The sequence below is a fragment of the Saccoglossus kowalevskii genome, chromosome 15 (assembly GCF_978046115.1).
Source record: "Saccoglossus kowalevskii chromosome 15, keSacKowa6.1, whole genome shotgun sequence".
Taxonomy (NCBI): Eukaryota; Metazoa; Hemichordata; class Enteropneusta; family Harrimaniidae; genus Saccoglossus; species Saccoglossus kowalevskii.
This window is the reverse complement of record NC_140655.1, coordinates 7524554-7546244: the sequence shown is the minus strand read 5'-3', so window position 1 is coordinate 7546244 and position 21691 is coordinate 7524554. Positions and strand designations below refer to the sequence as shown.

The window sequence follows — 21691 nt, the reverse complement described above, 5'->3', positions numbered from 1 at the left end:
TGGGCGATGTCACTATTGATAAAATGGTGTCACCGTAGAGGGCACATACCACTTTCCCGCAATTAGCAAAACCCGGGTACAAAACTACTCACAAGCAAACATGTCAGATTGCTGATAGTCGATAGAAAGGAATTCTATTTTTGTGGCGTCGATTGGTACACCCACAAGCACAATATCACGCGTTACACCCAAAACGGAATGCGAAACGCTGTATCTACGACTTCTGGGAAAGTGGTCTATTGATTCGAGGTCACGGGGTCTCCGCCATTGTCCGATTTATTGCATGAGATAGTTTACGGGAAGAGCTAACGTCAAAGTTGAAGAAAATCTCTGAGCAAGGTAAGTGATATATGTCTATAATAATAGCGTACTCGTCAGATATTCATGTTTGTGGAGTTATTGATCTCAGGCAGACTTCCAGAAGACGTACCTACACTTCATGCATTTTCCTAATTTATTCATAACGTTTGCAGCGCAATGTCTTGTCAACTGTACCACGAGTGTCCTCACACAAGTGGTAGGATTTAAGTCCTATTTATAGAAGCACTGTTCTCAACAGCATTCCAAAATCCTACTAACCAGTGGATTCGAACCAGCGATCTCTAATATTGCTGACCGTGTACAAATCCACTGATCCATGTGGGTAGTCATGTAAATGAATAATTTATTGTCATACCTAACATTATTGAAAGTTAGTGTTTGCGAGAATAGACAGACAGGGATGGGAATTGACCCGGGTTCTCTTGATCACTATGTAGACAACTGACCCACAAGACCACTATGGACTGACTGGTTGTCTTTGCTTTTGTTGAGACTATATAGTGTGTATATATAAAGATGTACAACATATTTCTATTATTGAGTCACAATTGTCAATAATATTGCCAATTTGGTGTTTTCTCCTTGTGTAAACTATATGCATGACATAATTATTTTCCACCATTACAAGTTGTTAACTTGAGAGAATAAATGTATGGACGAATATTTGAAACTTATTTTGGTGTAAACAACTCTCGTTTAATTATTTTACACCATTACAAGTTGTTAAATTGAGAGAATAAATGTATGGACGAATATTTGAAACTTATTTTGGTGTAAACAACTCTCGTTTAATTATTTTACACCATTACAAGTTGTTAAATTGAGAGAATAAATGTATGGACGAATATTTGAAACTTATTTTGGTGTAAACAACTCTCGTTTAATTATTTTACACCATTACAAGTTGTTAAATTGGGAGAATAAATGTATGGACGAATATTTGAAACTTATTTTGGTGTAGACAACTCGGATTTGAATAATTACCACCATTACAAGTTGTTAAATTGAGAGAATAAATGTGTGGTCAACAATTTGAAACTTATTTTGGTGTAAACAACTCTTATTTAATTATTTTACACCATTACAAGTTGTTAAATTGAGAAAATAAATGTCTCAACAAATATTTGATCATTATTTTGGTGTATACAACTCTCGTTTAATTATTTTCCACCATTACAAGTTGTTAAATTGAGAGAATAAATATGTGGACAAATATTTGATACACATTTTGGAGTAAACAACTCTCGTTTAATTATTTCTCACTATTACAATTTGTTAAATTTACAGAATAAATGTATGGACAAGTATTTGATACTTATTTTGGTGTAAAGAACTCTCATTTAATTATTTTACACTATTACAAGTTGTTAAATTGAGAAAATAAATGTCTCAACAAATATTTGATACTTATTTTGGTGTATACAACTCTCGTTTAATTATTTTCCACCATTACAAGTTGTTAAATTGAGAGAATAAATATGTGGACAAATATTTGATACACATCTTGGAGTAAACAACTCTCGTTTAATTATTTTCCACCATTACAAGTTGTTAAATTGTCAGAATAAATGTATGGACAAGTATTTGATACTTATTTTGGTGTAAAGAACTCTCGTTTAATTATTTTACACCATTACAAGTTGTTAAATTGAGTAAATAAATGTCTCAACAAATATATGAAACTTATATGTTTGTAAACAACTCTCGTTTAATTATTTTACCCCATTACAAGTTGTTAAATTTAGAAAATAAATGTCTCAAAAAATATTTGAAACTCATTTTGGTGTAAACAACTCTTCTTGTTCAATTATTTTACACCATTACAAGTTGTTAAATTGAGAGAATAAATTTCTCAAAAAATATTTGTTACTTTTTATTGGTGTAAACAACTGTAGTTTAATTTTTTTCCACCATTACAAGTTGTTAAATTGAGAGAATAAATGTGTCAACAAATATTTGAAACTTATTTTGGTGTATACAACTATAGTTTAATTATTTTCCACCATTACAAGTTGTTAAAATGAGAGAATAAATGTCTCAACAAATATTTGATACTTATTTTGGTGTAAACAACTCGCATTGAATAATTCCCACCATTACAAGTTGTTAAATTGAGGGAATAAATATGTGGACAAATATTTGATACACATTTTGGAGTAAACAACTCTTGTTTAATTATTTTCCACCATTCCAAGAATACATGTATGGACAAATATTTGAAACTTAAAAAAATCAAATTTGCCAGCCAGTTCAAAATGGCCAGTCTCTGCCTCGCGTAGCAACCATCTTTCTGATTGATAAGCTTAAATAATCATTGTTTTCTGAGTAAAATCTTTGTCTGACTCGTATAATATTATATTATAGCATTATCAATACCAGCCAGCCATTCAAGAGATCGATAAAGACATTAGAAACAAATTTCATTGGACATTGCTTGAAAAAAGTGACTTGGGTAGAAAGATGAAGTGGTAACTGGTGACCCTGGCTAATTTGCTTTTGGCTGAAAATTTAAATTCTCATTCTCATCTCTGATATTCTTTTTTGAGATATAATTTTTGGTATGTGTTGGTTCTTGGATATTTAAGCTTTGTCGTCCTGTAATTCAAAGTTCCCAGGTTGTGTGAAAGGGAAGAGTTTCACGATTTCGATCTGGAAAATTACTTGGCTTCATTATTTGCTGAGGGACAGTCGCTTATGTGCTTTGTAACTTGCAGCACATGAATCTAAAAACATTAGGTAATCAAACAAAATATGTGTAGACTATTGTCAAGTAATATGAGGGGATGCACTAGAAACTAGCTAGGATGTATTACATCCCAGTTAACGTATATCATTTTTCACTACCTTAGACTGAAATATGAAATTACAGATAGGGGAAATGTCTCATGTAATGGAAATGTATTGTTTTCTTTTGTCCATGTTAAATTATAAATAGTGTATATGTATTAAAATATACAATCATAGTAAACATGCAAAGTAAAAAGAATTATGTAAATTTGTATTGAATTTCCAAACTAGTTTATCAAATTGTTAACAAATATTTTCCTAAATAATACTTAACACTAAAGGCATTTTCTCATTAGTGTATATATATATATATGTATATATCTCATATACATGTACATTGTATAATTTTAATTATGCATAGTAATTGACTACGTTCAATTACCCACCATAGACTCCAGTCAGTCAAAATGACTATTTTCAACTGTCGGCATTAATCAGCGATTCTGCCGGTGACCGAGAAATAGAATCTAGGTCCCTTATGTCACGAACCATGTGATTGAGCCCATACGGCGGTGTCATGACGGCTGTACAATCACTCTTCTTTTTCTTCTCATTGAATGGAGATCAAGTTTCGAGAGCTCTGCTTGGATCGTCTGCTTTTTTTTTCCTGTCTGGGTTTCTAGCTTGGTTCGTTGCCGCTGTCATTTTCCTTGTCATTTTTACCCTTGTGTCATTTTTCCCTTTGTTGTGTAGTATTTTTCACAACAAAGAAATAAAACCCGGGTGATGTAGCTTATTCACTTGTTGGTTTTTGTTACGTCTCCTTTCCTACTGTAATTCGCTTCCCTCATGAATGTCGTCTTCATTGTATGCTTGACCTAAGTATTTAGAAATAAATCAGCCCTCAAAGTTGCGACCATTTTGGTCGCCATGGCGACTAATTTATTTGACTGGCGATTAAAAATATTTTCGTGGTCGCCGGAATGCGACTGTGCGAAAAATATTTGGCGACTAAGTTTTAACCACGCAAACGCGATTGCATTGCGCTGTCAGGGAGGTCGGTAACCGTGACTGACCCTTGACCTATTATACCCACAATTCACCATTCTACACATGCGTAATTCGACCTTGCTTCCTGAACCTGCAGGCTGTCGTAGTTCTTTAGTCGACTGTACATTTTGTATTTTGATCACGGAACCTCGAAGGAACAATGAAACGAAGGAGCATTCATTCTTATTTTTCCCCAAATGAAAAGCTTCCTCGAACCGCTGATCGCACTGAGGCTGAGCTCATTCTGGAAGTCCCTTCCACGAAGAATTTACTGACGACAAGTACGTCTGGTAGTGTTCGGAAATTTCAGACCACTTGGTTGAAGCTGTTTTCGTGGGCCAAGTACGATCAAGTCAACCAAGTAATGACCTGCATCTACTGTAGTGCCTTTTCTGACAAGGCTGGAAATACGGACCTGGTTACTGGATCATCAAAGTTTACGAAAGAAACATTGACTATCCATGGTCGAAGCAAAAAACATATCATCTGTAGAGATTGTTTTTTAAATAAAAACACAACAGTACAACAAAGTTTTGAGCGGCAAGCAACTACCAACACCGATCAAGCTAATGCTGACCTGAGGATAAAAATTAACACTGCGTACTGCATTGCGAAGTCGGAAATGCCATTTACAAAGTTCCGTACACTGCTGAATCTACAAAAGAAAAATGGACTGGACGTGGGAACTATGTATGCAAATGATGTAAAATGTGCGGAAATTGTAGCAACAGTCGCAGAAGTAATGAAAAGGGACATCGGCAATAAAGCAAAGGAAAGCAGGTATATCAGTGTTATGTGTGATGGAGCAACAGACTCGTCCATAAAAGAAAATGAATCAATTATTGTGAGATATTTAGATGATGGTAAACCTGTGAACAAGTTGATGGGACTGGTTGAATTAGAACATGCCCATGCTGATGGTATGTATTTATTGAATACTTTTAGTTTTTAGTCCAAAATATTGCATGCTGATAATATTTTTTTTAGATATTTAATAATAGTTAAACTTTGTATATAATGTTACTTTCTTTCTTTAATTACAGAGTTCAATTGTGCTATATAACTATTATTATACAAGATGATTAATCAAAATACAGGTATTGCTATGTATAAATAAATATATTATAAGCAAAGTTACATATTTTTGTAGTGTACACCTGTTAATCACATTCTATTTTCCAATTGTCTTGTTAATCAGCATTGTTTGTTCATTAATGTCAGGCATTGTAGCTTCAATTGACAAGGTGTTTGCATCAGTTGGATTTGAAGACTACAGAAATAAACTTATTGGTTTCTGTGCAGACGGTGTATCTGTAAATATGGGAGAAACTGGAGGGGTCAGGGCAAAGTTGGGCCAATCTTGTGAATGGTTGATTACTATTTGGTGCATGCCTCACAGGTATGGTATGGTTTAATATATGTTAATTTGAAACTTAACAAATCTGTGCATTCAGTAAAATAATGATTAACTAATTCATTTGCTCTTCTTTTACTAACAGACTTGAGTTAGCTGTAATGGAAATGTTGAAGAAATGTAAACAGGCTCAACAAGTGATTGATGTTCTCCATTTAATTTATAAGACATATCATTACAGTAGCAAAAGCAGAAGAGAACTGAAAGCATTGGCCCATGAACTTGACATCAATGTATGCAACCCCACAAGAGTCAAGGGCACAAGATGGTTACCTCACACTGAAAAAGCATTGAGGCTACTGCTGAGAGGAAGTTATGATAATGGACGAGAGCCTTCAGGACAGTATCATGTTGTGTTAGCACATGCAGAACACCTTGCCTCCACCAGCACTAATACAGATATCAAAGGAAGGTCACTGAATGTTTCCAAATGGATGAAGGACTTTAATTTTGTTGTGTTCTGTCATTTTCTGTTGGATATGCTCTATATTATCAGATCACTGAGCCAACTACTACAATCGAACAACACCATTCTACCATTAGCTGTGTCATCACTTAGGAACACTATTTGTAGAATAGAGAATCTTACTGTAGGTGTACTACAAGGTGGAAAACTGCAAGACTTGCTGACACTGATACAACTACAACAACTTAATGATGCTGAGGATATAAGATATCAAGGCGTGGTACTCAAGAATTTTGCAAATATTGAAGTTGATCCCACAGATCTGTCTTCATTTCCATGTGTTCTTGTTATTGCAATGAAGACAGCAGTAGACATGGTGATCAATGGAATGAAGAGGAGATTCAGTCACATGCTTGGTGATGTTGATGATGTTCGTAGAGCTGCCAAGGCTGTTGCATGTTTCAGAATATTTCATCATGACACCTGGCCAGATGTGGATAATGACCTTGTTAATTATGGCGATGATGAACTTAATTACCTGTTAGAATGGTTTGGTCCAGTTTTGACAAGGTGAGTGGTACATTACCATTCTGTTTTATCAGTGGACGTTTTTAATTTTAACAATCTCAAGTTGTATTCCATTACATGCTTAAAGTATATTATATTAACTCTGCCATTGATTCTTTCACAGGAACAACTGTAATTTGGATATGGTCTTGCATCAATGGAGCCTTTTGAAAACTCTAGTGAACCAGGAATTTCTTACCAAATCATACAATGGTTTATGGGAAGTCATGCTTACAAAGAGTTCTTATCAAGAGGATTTCAAGGTAAAGTTTTAAATTTAATTTACTCCAATCCAGAGACACTGAGCTTGCTTCAACTCCAATATTACTTTGTATGTAAATGTTAAACTTTTACACTTTTTCTAGGACCTGCTCCACCTAATACAACTGATGCTAGTAATTCCTGTGACATCTGCTCAATGTGAGCGTGTGTTCAGTGCACAGAACAGAATTAAGAGCGACTGCAGAAGTTCTTTAGCTACCCAAACAGTGGAACATTTAATACGCATTTCATCAGATGGTCCAAGTCTCGATGACTTTGATACAGAAAGTGTTGCAAGGTGCTGGATGAACAACAGCAAAAGACCAAGGAGAATCCAATACACTGCTTGGCCTGAGGACTAGCTACTCATCAGTATTGTTCGACATGCTTGATATGTAATATTTATATATGTACCCAAATAAAAAATCTAAAATGAAACTTGTTTTGGTATTATGTTTTTTTCCTATATTTAAAATAATAGCTAGGTCTGGCGACCAAACATTTGGCTTGGCGACTAAAAATTTAGATTGGCCACTAAGACATTTCACTTGGCAGCCAAGGGCCACTGAAAACAATTTCAAGCTTTGAGGGCTGTAAATAGTTGTAATGACAGCACCAGGGCTCGCGCCAGGTGTTTTTGGACTCCTTGTGTTTCGAGTTGATTGTGCAGTGGTTATATTCTGAATTTACCAGCATAGAACCTGCATCCAAAATACTTTTGTCGTAGCTGCATTTGGGGTTTTTACTGTGAAGGCATGTATTTTTCACTGGAGTTTTGAGGCCTCAGATGATGATGGAGGTACCGATACTTTTTCTTGGGTTCCCTCTGCTGATCGGAGGGCATCCTCACAGTCTGTTTTTTCAGGCGGTGGTTTACCCGACTACTGGCTGCAGCGAGGCTGTGCCCCTGGAGGCTTTCCTCCTATGGGGCCCATTGTGGGTCATTTGTGGACCCTTCCTTGCAAGGCGCCAGGTTTGCCTCTGAGTTGAGGGCTTCAGTCGAAGGACTGTCGGGGCAATAGCATCCCTGGCAGGCCGGGTAGATCAGACGCAGTCGGAGCGAGCTGACTCCACTGCGGCCCCTTGGTGGGCAAGCACCAAGAAATACAAAAGCATGTTTGCAGACTGAATTAGTACGTGCTCCTCGATCAGTTCCACATGAAGACGCCATTCAGAGTTCTTCTCTCCATCCTCCGTTTTGACTGGCTAGCCCCACTAGACTTAAGCGGGGCCTACCTGCACATACCGATGCACTCAGCGAGTTGCCATCTCCTTTGAATTGCCCAGCTGGGCCAAGTATTCAAATTTCGTCTGCCCCCCGTTCGGGTTATGCCCAGCACCTTACTTTGTCCACAGAGTCCTGCTCCGCAGAGGCAACGCAGCGGTGGTCTCCTTTAAGAAGAAAGGGGGACGCGTTCACATTGTTGTCAGTCCTAGTGGAGCAAATCCTCCTTTGGTGCCTGGAATACAATGTGGAGCTAACCGCACACACCACCTTCCAGGGGTAAGGAACAGTCTGGCAGATGCCTTTTCAGGGCGGCTCTGTCTCCAAAACACTGGGTGGCTCATACAAGCCTCCAGGCTGTTTCGGCTGTGGGACGGTTCAAGGTTAGACTGGTTTACCACACCCCGAAACCCCAAGCTCTCTACGTACGTAACACTTCTGCCGACTCTAGGAGCCTGGGCCAGGGTCACTTTGCTAACCCTGTGGACCCACATGTTGTGTACGCCTTTCCTCCATTCCCGCTATTTCACCAGGCACCGGAGAAAACTTCGACAGGTGCACGCCTGCCTGCAAGGCCTAGTTTCCACTTCTGTCGGTAATGCTAGTCGAAACACCAGTAGTGCTTCAGGACTTACCGGACCTGCCATCTCAACCAGATGGTGCACTACCAACGAGCCCAGCAGGTATCATTTACACACATATAGACTCTTATTAGACCCACACATACGAAAGCATTATCTGAGTGGGGATGCCAACGTCCTTGCCAGGGCGAACAGGGATTCCACCAATTCCTACATTGCTAGGCTGCGAGCATACACTGATTGGTGTAGCGGAATGGAGATTGATCCATACCATCCCTCTATTGGTCAGGTAGCAGGCTCCTTCCTCCATCTGTTTGACGAAGTGGGTTTGTCCTACGCAGCGATCGTTGGCTACAGGTCGGCCTTGCCCCCCCACCATTGAGAATGTACAAGAACAAGACTAGTCAATTGTCCTATTATTATGAGACTATTTACTGCTTTCCAGACGCCAAGACCCCCCCTCCATACAAGGAACCAACCAACTCGGGCTTGTTGGCTGTGTTGTCCGCTCTAAGCAGACCACACTTTGAGCGTCTCTAATCAGCACCACTACAATTGTTGGACATGAAAAATAGTCTGCCTACTGGCCCTCTCCTCAGGTAGGCATCGACCAGGGCTGGGGCATTGTCCTTCTCAGATGATGTATCGCCGTTATGAACAATCAAGTTGTGCAAAAGACACAAATCAGGTTTCTCGCCTAGAACCAAATCCGAGGACACGATCCTCACCTGATCGTCATCCCCCGGCTGTCAAATTTTGTCTGCCCCGGGGGGTCAGGAGGAATTGCTTCTCTGCCCGGTTCCAGCACGAAGTTGCTACCAAACCGTACTAAGGATTCAGGACAGTGTGCCAGGCGCATGTCTTTGTGTTTGTGCAGGATAGGCTGGACTCCCCACTTCTATAACCAGGTGGTTTACTGCAACTGTATTATAGGTCTATAATACTTTAACTTCCTCGACACAGAGCTTGCAGAGACACCAAGTATGAGCGCATGAGGTCTGTGTGATTGCCAACTCACTGGTGCTAGCATCAAGTGCCTCCCTCGAGCATACACGGAGGGCAGGCTTCTGGAGAACGCAGTACGTCTTTATGAACTACCACCTAACAGACACTGTATCCATTGAGGAAGGTTCCTTTAGGTTGGGTCCCATCGTAGTGGGTCAGTCTTGGTTTGCTGACCCAGCCCAAAAGACCACAAGGGTCTCTGCGCATAGGCAATGAGTCAGTCTCTGCCTTTTATGCGGACAGATTTCTCTACCGTCAACACTCCCCTGGAAGCTCCCAGGTCCCGCTTTGCAGCCTATGCCCTCATGCAGAACTGTTTTGGTCTTTACTTTGAAAGCTTACTACCCTCAGTATTGGGTTGGGGTCCAGCTTTCTCGTGCACACCTCTTGCTCTGGATACATCCCAGGCAAGGTAAGACACCACCCTTTTTGGGCCTTAACCAGGTTGTTGAGTGATTATTGTATTTCATCCCAGACTGGGAAAAGACTTTCATCATTTTTCTGTTTGCTCAGAAAACCTGCCACCTATCGGCGTCTGACTCTGCCTACAGTTCAAAATAGTCATTTTGACTGAACGGAGTCTATGGTGGGTAATTGAACGTAGTTAATTTAGGCGAGGGTTCTCCAAACCCGCCTACTTGTAGTTCATACCCACCATAGACTCCGGGTCCCCACAACCACCCCACTCTTTCCGTAGCGTTGGTCTAAGTCCTCGATGCGGAGAAAGGAACCAGATTGATTGTACAGCCGTCTATGGCGCCGCCATTAGGGCTCAGTCACGTGGTTCGTGACGTAAGGGAAAAAGAATCATGGGGCTTCCCCTGACTTAGATTCTATCTCTCAGTCACCAGCAGAATCGTGATTAATGCCTACAGTTCAAAATAGTCATTTTGACTGACCAAAGTTTATGGTTGGTATGAACTATGTGAATAGGCTGGTTTGGGGAACCCTCACCTAATTCCCAGATTAACACAGGTTAATGACACATACAACATCAGATTCTCAACTCTGATGAAAAGCCAATCAATTTGAAACCGTGAAGCTACTAGTTATACTATAAAAAAATAGGAAAAATAATATGAAACTCAAACTGTGAAAGAAGATTGTCACTGGGGTTGCTGTCTTATTTCAAAACACAGTTTATGTACATTGCTAAAGGGAGTGTTAGACCACTGTTGTTTAGCAAGGCTATGAATTGTGCTTTTAGTGGCAAATATTGCTATATAGCAAATGATCACAGTATGGTCGGGCAATCTGGTCATGCTGCCTTTCACAAGTGAATAATTTACTTATTTTCGAAGTGTTGCAATTGTTGATTAGTATTTTGTAGTGACTATAATAACATACAAAAAATAAATTAGTTGAATTGTTATGAAATGCAAGTAAAATTCAACTTAGTTTCATAGTAAGCAAATGGTTTAGGTCACATGTAAACGCTTGATGCAATGCGATATCCGTCATGTTGTCCATGACTGTGTTCATTGACCAGATAGTTCAAGTTGCTAATTAATCAATGAAAAGGCCGGAAGGTGTCAATGTGTTGAATCACCATAGCTCATTTAAATATGTTAATGACAGTTCAGCGATTCAATGATGAACTCAACAAGGAAGAGCTTTACCGATGTTATACTGCAATTATTTGGCTTACGGGAATAATAAATAATAAATGTAGGGTTGTACCTTTTGGGTAACCAAATTTTGCTGAAAACATAAATCGGAACCTTTGCCAATTACCAAATCCCAGAGAACAATCCACAGCCGATTGTCATGCCCTGTTTGGCCAATATTTTTGGGCCAGAGGATCTGCAGGAGTTACTTCTATGCCCAGTTCGAGCTTCGAGTTCTATGTGATACATACTAGGGAGTCTGGGCAGGGATACAATCACATGTTTATAATGTTATGGCCCAGGTAAATAGTACAGACCAGCCTCTTTGACGTCCATTCTTGGTGGATCAATTTGAGTATGAGCGTATGAGCTTTGTGTGATCACTAACGCATAAGCTCTTGCATCAGGTGCACCTTCGACCACGTACTTAGGGCAGGCTTCTGGTGAACACAAAACCTCTTTATCAACTTTTATCTAAGAGACATGCAATCCATTTAAAATGTACATGTAGATATTGTTCTATTTTCTCTAGAGACGCATAGACAACTAACATGCAGCTCTGATATTATACCATACTTTTTACTTCAGATTAGTACAGGGAAGTATCTTCTGTTAGCACTCCTTGGACATCCAAGGTTTCGCATTTGTCATATGCCCTCATGCAGAACAGTTCGGCATTTTTTTTTTTTTGGAATGCTAGTTGCCCCGAGAATAGGGTTTGGGTCAGTGTCCACTGGCAATGCCGACCTGGTTACCATATCAGCAGTATGCTGATTTTAAGAAATCAGGCAGTGCCTTGGTCACGTGTTGTGTGACGTGAAAGAATATCTATGAGCTCATATGGGTATTCCCCTGACTAGATTTATCTCTCCTTTATCGCTGAATCGCAGATTAATGCCTATAGCTCGAAATAGTCATTTTGACTGACCAATTTCTTTGGTGGGTATGAGCTATATGTGAAACCCAAGCTATTAAATGTGCAGTAAAACAAAGGATTAGGGACGAAAGGAGTCGAATTTACATAGTTCACATCTCCTGTTTAATGGTGATTTCAAAGTTAAAGTTTTTTTTTTTTCAAAACCACAGAAATGAATCGTATATAATTGTACACAATTAACAATATTATCTAATATATTTATGTATCATATTTTAATTACCTAATGTGTTTCACAGTATACAGTGAATCTTATTTATTTAAATTAGTACATTGTGTATTACTATATAAAACTGTAAAAGACCTATTGGAGACTGGGTTATACAATGACTTCATCAGTCAAATCTCTGAACTCACTGTATGTAACTTTGATCATTTTTTTACATTGTTGTTAATCACTTGTTTGTAATCCGTGTTTTCCCATGGTGACAGACAATGTAGTGGAACCGTCATGGTTAGTGTTCACTGCCATGCTCAAAACCATTCTATTGTTTATGATTTCAATGGTTATTGTCCCTGCTACATTTTGTTAAACCTTAAACAAGGACTTACAAGTAATAAATGGAAAATAAATGAAAAATTAAACAGTTATCTCAATGTGGAAAATAAATGAAATGAAAAAGTTGTCTCATGGTAAAAAATAAATAAAAAATAGAAAATGTATGCCAAAATATATGATATGCTACTTTACTTCACAAATCACTTAGTGAACAACATCAGATTTGAAAAAAAGTAATACTAATGCTAGTGCTGAATATAAATGTGCTACTGGTACTGAAGAATTGATTCAAATGAATAAATAAATTGCTTGCTAAATATGAGACAAATTATCTTCCACTCTTGACACAACCAAACACTGGTGTTTAATTATTATATATACTTGAAATTATTTAATAACAACAGAATCTCATATACTTTTTTATCCTAGATATACATTTCGGTTAGAATCATTATGTCTTGTGTACTGAGTGAAGGTATTCCCATGCAGAACTTTCTTTTAGGTAAATGTAGTTCATTTCATTAATTTTAATTACGTACACGCATACATGTAGATGGTTATGCCACATTCTACTTTCATACATAGCACCAACATTGCATCTACATTTGGTTATATGGCTATGTTTTGTAGACACATAGAAAACTAGCATTCTAGAAGGATAAGCTTTTTTATTATAACACACTTTCACTTTGACACATTAAATCTACATTGTACACTTACAATGTGCATGTAAGTATTATTCTATTTTCTGTAAAGACACATAGACAACTAACATTCTCACTAGATAGGCTGCTCTGATAATACGTCATACTTTTAGTTTACTACATCACCTACCATAAAGTCCGTGGGAATAATAAATTTCATTTATTGTTCGTAGGCTCAACTACAGATTACAGCCCCAATCGGAAACTCTTAGGGAATATACCCTGTTCACAAAGAACACCTTAGGGTAGCATTCCCTATAGAAAAAAGGCCTCTCCTAAGGGGTCATCCTCAGGGTGCTCACGCTCGTAAGCCCCAATCTGATTATTCCCCTTTGTTTCCACGACCAACGAGTACAGATATTTTTTAGCTCCATTGCAATGCATGGACAAAAGTGCAGGTTACAGTTTTATGACTGAGAATCTAGGAATCTAGTATTGGTGATCGACCTCATTACGATAAAGGCTTTTCATTAATAGGGGCCCACTTTTTTGGAATGGAACGCCTTGCATGTCTTCCGTATTCCTCACACCCCCCTCTCAGATTCGGGCTGACCAGGCATTGTCTCCTGTGCCTTTCCAAGCCTCGTAGAGTGCCCAACTTATGACTCTGCAAGGGGAGGGGACTCCAGTGTTGGAACCCCTGTACAGGGTGGTATATAACCCCCTTATGTGGTGCAGCTACCACTTCCTCAACAGGGGGGGGGGCATTTTGTCAGTCACAGGATACCCAACCAACTGGAACCCAGCTGTCCCTTATTAATATGCTGTGAAGGTCGCAGCTTGTGAACCAAGGAGTGACGGCCATGAGACTCTTGTTTTGTACCGGGCCAGTGGTAAGCTCACCAAAGCCTACCCCACCCACCCAGATGGGGGAGTTGCCTTTGGACCCGTTCACACGCCCACTGCCCCTCCCACTGCTGGCGTGGGGACCACCTCTGCTGGCCAACTCCCCTGGGTACCTTGTGTGACCCAGGCTATGGAGGGGGCTGAGAGGGCGATGGAGGGGGTATTGGTACCCTTCGAGAGAAAAGGACAAACAGCTTGTACCTGGTTTCGAAACAGTCACGTCCAATGCTTTCCATTGGGTGAATCAATACCTCATTGGGGCTACACGAACCGTCAATGGGTCCCCGGTGTGGGACACTCATGCAGGACTACAGTCTTCTCCACATGTTCCCCGTCCTGATTCTGGTACCCATACTTTTGTTAAGGCGGGTAGTACGGAGCGGGAAGGCCACGTTGCATGGTCATTTGACCGGCACAAGAGCCTACTAGTGCATAGGGCTTTACGAGCGGAACTTAGACCCATCAATTTTATAGAATGGGTTTCCTTAGCGTTAGAGCGTCAGCTCACCTTGCTAAGTTCTGACCGTCTGAGTGCTCAGCAATGAACCTGGATCCTCAGGCAGATGGGCCAGTCCCAGTCGCTGTGTGCAATATCAGGCAAGGCCATACTGCCCTCTTGGCAGGAGCGGTTTTGGCTGAGCGTGAGGCAGTTCTGGGTCTGTGTGCCTATCCTACTCCGGCGGGAGATGAGTTTGATCTCCTTGGGGATGTGACCGGATATTTGGTGGCCGGTTAGTGGATGCTTTAAACGGTTTGTCTGTTGTGGAAGATCAGCATATTCAATTGAAGCAATCTTCCCTGTTAGCTAAGGTAGCTAGTTTATCTGGTCAACGGTTCAAACCAAAACCGCAAGGCAGCCCATGTAGCAAGTCTGCTGCTCTGAGCCACAACCTCTGTACCCCCGTCCGCTCCATCCGCTCCTTCCGGTGATATCGTGCCTTATGCAGCACATACCAGCTTGGCGCATGAGGGTTTCTGATCCCTGGACGCTCAAAGTTGTGTTGCGTGGGCATCGTTCCTTTTCGGTCTCCTTCTCTGACTCCTCAGCTTCCCTAAGGTCTTTTGCCGAGGAACGAGGTCAAGGCGGAGACGATTCAACAGGAAGTAGCAAGCCTTCTGGAGAAAAGGGCAATACGCCTAGTATGGAACCCCTGTGTATCACCAGGGTTCTATTCCCACATCTTCCCCATTCCGAAGAGTTCAGGGTGGCATCCACTCCTAGACCTCAGTCAGGTGAACAGGTTTGTGGGACTCAAGCGCTTCTGGATAAAAACACCAGCTTCGATACTTCTGTCAGTGCACTCGGGTGATTGGTTGGCGTTGCTGGATATGAGCGACGATTAACTCCACATTCCCATCACTCATGCAGCCTGTATCTCAGATTCCCATTAGAGGGCAAAGTCTACGAGTTTACCTCCCTCCCCTTTGGTCTGTGCATGGGACCATATGTCTTCACCAGTGCTAAGACAGGTGACCCAGCTGCTACACCGGTCATTGGTCTATCTGAACCTATATCTCAAAGACTGGTTAATACACAACCGAGACAGAGAGATCGTAGTGGAGCATGTGCGGTTGATGCAGACGTTCTTACACGAGTTGGGCTTTTTTAATAAATATTGCGAAGTCCAACCCAACACTGTCCCACAGCCTGGTTTTTCAGGGTATGCAGTTTGACATAGAGCACGGATGCCCCATGCAGGAGCGATGCGGCTTTCTGGTAGAGCTCGCTAGCCAACTACGGTCAACAGGATATGTGTCGATATGCGAACTGATGTGGCCTTTCGGCAAATGACTTCAGTTCGCCGTCTGGTTCCGTTAGCAGCTCTCCAGTCTCATCTAATTCCGAGGTACTCACTGGACTACAGAATCCACATGCGGAACCTGACGTTTAGGGTTCAATCGTCGGACAAAACAATGATGGCCCTCTTTTGGCGGAAGGACACTTGGTACATTGAAATGGAAACAACCCCTAGATTGTTGGCTCTCATTATAGATGTGTCGCTCCAGGGATGGGGCGGTCATCTGAGAGACCTTCAGGTTCAAGGGGACATGACCGTCTGCATTGTTGGACCGCCACATCTATTCGTTGGAGTTGCAGACCGTCCTACTGTCTGAAATTTTTTCAGAAAGTCGCACACCAGACAGACAGACAGACAGACAGACAGACAGACAGACAAAACCTCAGTAGTGTCGTAAATCAAGGAGGGGAGGGACACGTTCCCCCAAGTTGTCAAAGTGAGCGGAGGAGAATCTCTTTTGGATAACCGGAATAACCGCCTGGATAACCAGGTTGAGCTATCAGCTTACCACCTTCCAGGGATCCGCAATAGCGGCGGGCACCCTCTCAAGACATATTCGTTAGCAGAACACCGAGTGGCAGATCCTTCCAATGGGTGGCGGACCGGACGTTTTGTCTCTGGGGCGGGCCCCAGATAGTACTGTTTGCCAATCATTGGAATATTAAGCTCTCGACGTATAGGTCACTCCTCCCAGAGACGAGCGCTTTCACCATTGACACTATATCAATCTCTTGAAGTCGCTAGGACTCTTACGCTTTTCTCATTTCCAACTGGGCACCAAATATTGGAGAAGTTGTGACTCGAGCGCACCTGTCTTCTGACCTGGGTGGCGCCAAATTTTCCTGTGAAGGTCTGGCCCCCAATGTTGCTGGAACTTCTAGTCGAGTCTCCCGTAGAGTTGCCAGATCTTCTTGATCTTTTGTCCCAGCTGGACGGCACTCTACTGATAAGCCCTGCGCTGTTCCATATTCATGCATGGAGGCTATCAATAAACTCATGCCAGCACTAGGCTTTTCTGCAGAGTTGTCCAAGTTCCTCGCTTTGGCACAGTCGGACGGCACCTGACGCTTGTATAAATCCATACTGTACATTGATTGGTGCGACGGAAGGGAGATTGATCATCTCAGTCCCTGTATTAGCGAGGTAGCCGAATGTTTCCTATATATTTTGATCAAAGAAAATCTATATCGACAATTATTGAATATCGGCCAGTTTTATTCCTAGTTTTATCAGAATCTACTGGACTGAAACTGGTTTCGAGTTCTATCATGTTACAACTGTTTTAGCCTTTCCGCTTGAAGGGGCCACACGCCAAGCGGCTAGCAAATCCTCCTGACTGGGACTTGTCGTTGGTCTAACAGTGTTACGACACCCCCTTCGAGTCTATGGATAAGGCAGACGCTAAGTATGTGACTATGTGAACAGTTTTCCTCGGCTCTAGCATCATGTAGGTGACGCTTAGAGCTAGGGACACTGTCCTTTAGTGGCGGATGTGCCTCTTTTATGAACTCACTAGTCAGCTGGGCTTACTTGCCAGGAATCCCAGGGACCCTGACCCTGAGACGACCGGCATCCCACACCTCACTTACATAGTGGGCAAGGAGGACCATCTGGGATGGATTCTATGCCCGGTCGAAGCTCTGAGCTGGTACTACGGCCACACCAAGGTGTCTAGGGGCAGTGAGAAGCGCATGTTTGTGTGTTACGGGGCAAACAGAGCCACCCTGCTTCAAAGAATATCACCATTCCATGGTGGATAGTTTATACGGTCGTGGAAGCATATATTTAACTGCTTCTTCATCGATTCATTTGGAACGCCACCAGGTGAAAGCACACAAGGTATGCATGGTAGCTAACTCATTAGATTTGATGTCTGGGACTTTGCTCGAGCAGGTGCTTCGAGCAGGGTTCTGGAGATCTCAGAATGTCTTCATAACTATTACCTCAGAAACATCCAAGCACTGCAGGGTCTCTACAGGTTGGGTCCAGTGGTGACGTGTCAGACATTGTTCGATGCCCCAGCCTGCATCACCTAGGGCCCTATGTGCGAAAGAGGTAGCGCGATAGTGTCTTCAGTCGAAACCACCCTTCTTTGCTTGATGCTGCCAGTTTCGTTCGGTGCTATCAAGCCCCAGCAATACACTGTTCTGATGCATTAAAATTGTCGGGGCCCTATTTTATTGTTCAGTCGACCAGCCAGGTAAGCCTCTCCATATTGGGGTAGTGGTTTTATCCTGGGCCAAGACTCCTCGTTAGTGAGTAGTTTTAGATTTCTCTCAGTTTTGTGACCTTGCTTTTTTGTGTCGAAAAATATACATTTCAGCCGTTGAAGCTTCCCCACCTACGGTGAGCATGCTACTCTGCCGAGTAATCAATGAAATTTATCATTTCCACAGACTTTCTGGTAAGCAATGGAGTAAACTCTTAGGGTTGTACAAACCCATTTGTTTACCTAATCATACCTACCAGAAAGTCTGTGGAATCCGCCCACCTCCCCACAAGCTTCTGGAAGCCCCTTGATGCAGCAAAAACATTTGTGAGAATGGAAATAATCGGATTGGGCCTCACTAGCGTGAGCACCCAGAGGGTGACCCCTTAGGAGAGGCCTTTTTTTCTGTAGGGAATGCTACCCTATAGGTGTTCTTTGTGAACAGTGTATATTTAAGCAATAACCCCCGCCGAAGGCGGATATACCACGAGATATTGCACAATTCACTCGCCTGCAGCTCGTGCATATATGGAGTGAATTGTGCAATATCAAGTGCTATACTCAACTTTGGCGGGGGTTATTGCTATTATATTATACCAGTATATTGACAATTCGATAAAACTAGTAAAAAAAGAGTTTACTTTCATCTACTAAAAGATCATGATTATGAATATTCATAAGAATAGTACGTAGTTGTACGCTGAATGCATACCCAAATTACATGCGCAACACAGTTCAAATTGAATACAAACTAATTTTTATTCCACATGAAAAAGAAACATATCCAAGTTGAATAGAGCAGCGTAAACACACAAATTAGCATAACAAAAGATGACCTTTCTGCCCTTTTATGGCACAACGCGATTTGAAATACAGGGTCGTGTACAGTTTGGATCATTTAAACACGGTTTAGTAACCGTGATTTAAACAACGGATTTTCCACGTTTTCATTCCGTTTTTTGTACAATTTGGATTGTAATTTGCCCATTGAAAGTACAGTTGTGAAATGAACCGGTTTTGTGACTATCATACTACTTGTAACTGTGGATATTTGACGTTCAGCGGTACTTGGTTCGACCAAAATTTGAGACGCGGCGGGACGCGGTGTATCATGTACGGCGACCGGCACAGCGACCTCAGTTCCAACATCTGACCTGGATACCTTTGGTATAACCAAAGTTTTGTGACAGTATGACTGACAAGTTTTGTCGTTGTTCTGGGGTAAGTTTGATGGTGTAAGATCGGATTTTCGCATTGTTTTTGTGACGCGTACATGATATGCCTTGTCTCAACTCCGCCCGAAAGACTTTGCACGCCGTCGCTCTAATACAGTGGTTGGTGTACACTCAGCACAAATCTGTAGCTTTCGAAATTACCTTCATCATCTTCTGTAATTTATTTACCCATAGTGGAGAATTATAATACCATATATCGTCGTCGAATCCTGCGTTGTCCCGTGTTTTTTGAAACAGATGGCAATTACCCGGGTGCACTGCAATTTTGTCAGCTGCCGCTACCGGACACTGGTTGTTATTGGTCAAGTTGGTGGCATACATTTTTGCCTGTGACTCATAGTTTTTTGCATTTTTATGTCATTAAATCCCTCAATTATATCTTATACTTAAAGATCATGTTTTCTTTGTTGGAAGTTCGCAATCCATCTCAAAGTAACAACACTGAGAACACAGCGTTCTGGCGTTCGTGTTGGCACCTCACGGTGTTGAGGGACGGTGGTTTAGGTTTGTGTGGCGAACGACAATCACCCAACGACCGCTCACAACTTGGATCCCACCATTAACAAAAAGCAATATTATAGTTATGTAACTTTTCAGATGTTTTTAATTCAGTATTTTTTTCAATATTCTTCCAAAATTCAACCACTATATTTCCCTAAAATTCAAATATTACCGGTTTTATGTATTTCCGTATTAAACCTGTAGTCAATTCATGTTCCAGGGCCACTTGGTTTAGCCGTGCATTATCAGCCAATATACCAGGGATTGCATATGCAAATTTTGTGTTTGGACCAATCAAATCAATGGATAAATACCATCAATATACTGGTATAATATAATCCCTAATAGTTTCCGATTTGGCCTACGAGTAATAAATGAATTTTATTATTTCCATGGACATCCTGGTAGGTATAATTAAGTAAACAAACAGGTTTGTACAACCTTAATAATTTGATATATTCCACTTACAGTGTACATGAGGTATTATTCTATTTTCTGTAGAGTAACAGAAAACTAACATTCTCGCTAGATAGTCTGATATTATACATGTAGCTATTATATCAAACTCTGTAGAGAAACAGAAATCTAGCATTCATGTCAGATAGGCTGTTTTGATATCACAGCACACTTTTACTTTGATACATTATATCTCCATTTTCCTAGGCTCCATGGACACACACAGAAAATTAGCATTCCAGGTAGACACGCTGTTCTGATATAGCACCATACTATTACTTTAATACATTATATCTGCTTTGCTTTGATACACTCCACTTACATTCTTATGTGTCTACATGTAGGTAACATTCTAGTTTCTGCTTCAATATTCTAGAATAGCTGGTACCATGCTACACCATACTTTCTTGTTCATACGATAAACACTGTTTTTACATGTAAATATTATATAGAGATGTGTATAGCACAACAGCTACTAGCCTTCTAACGAGGCATGCTTATTATGCTGGAACCATTCTTGTCATCGAGCATTTGAGAATGCAATCAAATAATTTTGATTTGATACGTTACACTGAAGCTCGGCTCTGTAGAAGCACATAAAAGGTAGTACATGTATACTATAGCTATATATTATAGCTATATTAATTGATTCTGCATATATTTTGATATATTGTATTGTGTTCGTCAACTTTAATTCAGTAGACAAACGTCTTATATGCGTTTCATTATTTTGTAGGTAAAAACTGAAGTTGTTGCAAATGTATAGATGAAGATCACTTTGAACAATGAAGCCTTGCAATTGTACATTTCATTCACACTTTGTTCACATTTTCCAGAGAAGTGAGACAGCTTCCTAAACTGTTTAGAAATATATCTATGTGGTTTAAAACGCACTCTATAATTAGTCACTGAAAATTTAGTTCACTGGTTTAAAATGTGCAATGTGATTGCGTTCTGAGTTCTGTTGTGTTATTTTAAGCTTGTAAATTTCAAACTGATGTCCACATCCAATTGCATTCATACCGCATTCTAGCTAAGTCACTCAGCTCTACTTATTTATCCTAATAATGGAAGCAAATAAAGATGTCAAAATGCTTTCACAGCCAAATACCAGTACAGATGATGACAGTATCAGAGAACCTGAACGTGTGCAGTACAAAAAAAAAGTGTTTCAGTGCATGCAATGTAGGCAGCATTTTACTCAGTCTAGCTATTTAAAACAGCACATGCTTACACATACAGGTTTGAAGCGATTTCAATGTAAACAATGCGAGAAGTGCTTTCTTTGGTCTGGTAGTCTAAAAACGCACATGCTCACACATACAGGGCTTAAGCCATTTCAGT

General features: G+C 40.7%; 1 long non-coding RNA gene across 1 annotated transcript; it reads left to right on the top strand.

The window, feature by feature from the left end:
* Nucleotides 1-68: 68 nt before the first annotated feature.
* LOC144356684 (uncharacterized) lies at nt 69-21262 on the top strand. Its single transcript, XR_014931651.1, has 3 exons — nt 69-339; nt 13027-13099; nt 21084-21262. It is a non-coding gene; the product is annotated as an uncharacterized LOC144356684 (long non-coding RNA).
* The last annotated feature ends 429 nt before the right edge of the window (nt 21263-21691 follow it).